The sequence below is a fragment of the Lampris incognitus genome, chromosome 19, assembly GCF_029633865.1.
Source record: "Lampris incognitus isolate fLamInc1 chromosome 19, fLamInc1.hap2, whole genome shotgun sequence".
Classification (NCBI taxonomy): Eukaryota; Metazoa; Chordata; class Actinopteri; order Lampriformes; family Lampridae; genus Lampris; species Lampris incognitus.
Window position 1 is genome coordinate 37,476,286 of NC_079229.1, and position 2,813 is coordinate 37,479,098.

A 2,813-nucleotide genomic window follows, 5' to 3' on the forward strand; every position below is an offset into this window, starting at 1 on the left:
ATTCGTGGGCTCTATGTAGGGGTGTGTGTGTGTGTCAGACAGAGATGTTACCCTCTGAAGACTCATCTCTCATCCATTATTACTGCTAATGTCACTGCGGTGTCACACGGCCTTTGGGTGTGTTGTCTTGGGGGAGATGGAGTGTGTGTGTGGCAGGTCAGTGAATTACAGCTGACAGTTCAGAGTGTCCGAGTTGAATTAAAAGAGTGTCTCTGGAGAGACACCACGTTCTCTGAGTGAGGACCTTCTGTTATTTTACATTGGCATCATATTGGGTAGACATGAGCTTTGTATTTAAAGGTGTTGTTTTAAGTCAGTTTTCAGGGTTTTAATACTGCTCGAGAAAGGATTTCATTGACCCTGAGATGAGAGTTGAATAACAGATAAATGATCTTTTCATCGTCACCCGTACGAGACTGAGGAAAGACATGAACTCGTCTTCATCAGAAGGTTAAAACACTGGTCTCCTCCGCTTGCTGGTGAAGTCCTGGCTGCTGGGACAAACACTAGTGTTTTGTGGTTGGTGTGCAGTTATAAATGTTGAAAATAACCTGAGCTTTTCGTTAATGTTTGAAACTATCAAAACCATCAAGTTATCAAGACAAACGATGGTTTTCCATACCAAAGCTGAACGGATGAAGAAATCGTTCCTGTGACATTTCCATCGGCGTACAGTTTGGTGTGGAATGCATTCAGTCTGTGTTCATTTCCGGATCTCTGGTGCTGTTTGATAAACGTGCTGAACGCAGCCACATCGTGGTGGTGGGTGGAGCTTAATGACATTACTACTCAGTGATTGGTTTTACATCCTCGTCACATCCGGTGGCATCCCATCTGAAACAGTGTTAATATTCTGCGATGTTGTTATTACATCCTGTTCTGATCCTGCAGCTGAACTGAACTTACAGCCTGCAGCCGTTTGTCTTTTCCCATCACGTACTAAACTACACTAAACTACACTAACTAGAGGTCACTGAACTAACTAAACTAATTAAACTACACCAAACTAACTAAACTAGCTAAACTACACTAAACTAAACTAGCTAAACTACACTAACTAAAGGTCACTGAACTAACTAAACTAATTAAACTACACCAAACTAACTAAACTAACTGATATAAACTAAACTAACTAATCTGCCCTAAACTACACTAACTAAACTAAACTACACTAAACTAAAGGTCACTGAACTAACTAAACTAATTAAACTACACTACTCTAAACTAACTACTCTAAACTACACTACACTAACTAAACTAAACTACACTAAACTAAACCAAGCTAACACGTCTGAATCTATTTCACGGTCAGCGGAGGAGACGCCTCACATGTGCGTTACGTAGATGGACGCCGTTGCATTGTGGTGTCATTTGTTGTAGTCTTTGTAGTTTTTCAGTGGGACTTCCTGGTCCTGACACAGACGATAACCATACACACGACTCCTCGCCTGCCCGGCAGCCTCGTTATGATAAAGGAAAAAAGACAAAACTGTTTCTTTGTGGCACCAACCAGGTGAGGAAACTGTCCGACATGAGAACTCGGCGTGTCCGTCGGCCATTTTGGCTCAACAAAGATCTGATGATCAGGAGTTAGTTGACAGAGAAGCCCTAAACAAATCAAACACTGGACGATGTCGTGTCCAGTAACCAGTCAGTGGTGTGGGACAGCGGTGATGTAAAGACCTTTGTGATTTGAAACAGGGAGGTTCTGCAAAACCATCTGCTGCTCAGCCGCCTGGTCTGCATCCATACATGCAATTCCCTGCATGTTTCATCTGCTCTGCAAACACAGTCACATTAGTTGATGTTTTGGCTTTTTGTGGAAAGGTTCATCTCAATAACTGAGTCAGCTTCAACCTTCCCAGGACTTTGGTTTGAATGAATCTCTTGTTGTGTTTTGTGGGAGATTGTCTGCAGCTTATTGCCTTTGTGTTACTCCAGAAATCATTTTTTCTTCCTCCGTAAAAATGACGCTTCTGGCAAGATAGGCACATTATCACTGAAATCACATCATGCTTCCGGCTGGGTTTCAAAACAGCAAAAACCTCCCTCTCCCTCTCCCTCTCCCTCTCCCTCTCTCTCTCTCTCTCTCTCTCTCTCACACACACTCACACAGTATCATAAGCAAGATGAGAGAAGTACATCTTAACTTGTGATTTACATCATTCCCATGGGAACAAGAAAATATGGCATAATTTTAATGGCTGCAAACAGTGTATATGTGTGTGTGCGTGTTTGTCTGAGTGAATTCCAGGCATGCAAACTTGTCACCTTTTGGTGAAATTCATTGTTTTGAATCTAAAGTAGGTCACCTATGTGATTCGTGCAGATCCACCGAGAAATAATTGGGGAGGGGGGCTGCCTACTCAAAACAGCTTCCATAGAAAGACAATGGACCGTGAACATCTGATGCTGTGGATGCAGGCTTTGCTGCACGTGCATCAACTGTCAACAAAAGGCAGCAGCATATCAATGTGCTAGTCACAGTACAGCGTGAGCTCAGACCGTCGGTCTGTGACCTGTTGGGTGGAAAAAGCCAAAAAGAAGTTGCCACAGTGGCACGTGCCAGCCATGAAACCACAGAAAAGGCTTCAACTGAAAAAACACCTGCCAGTCAGAAAGCCTGAGGTAAGAGATCAAATTGGAGAAAAGAATTGTTAGCGAGCTAGCTAACGTTGTTAAGGGAGGATGTCAGGTACGGGGAGGTGGACCACACACTCTGTGAGAACATCTGGTCAGCAGGAACCACTGACAAACGCAAACGGTAGCAGAGTCCAAGTGTCTCTAGCAGCAGCCGGCAGCTAGTACAAACA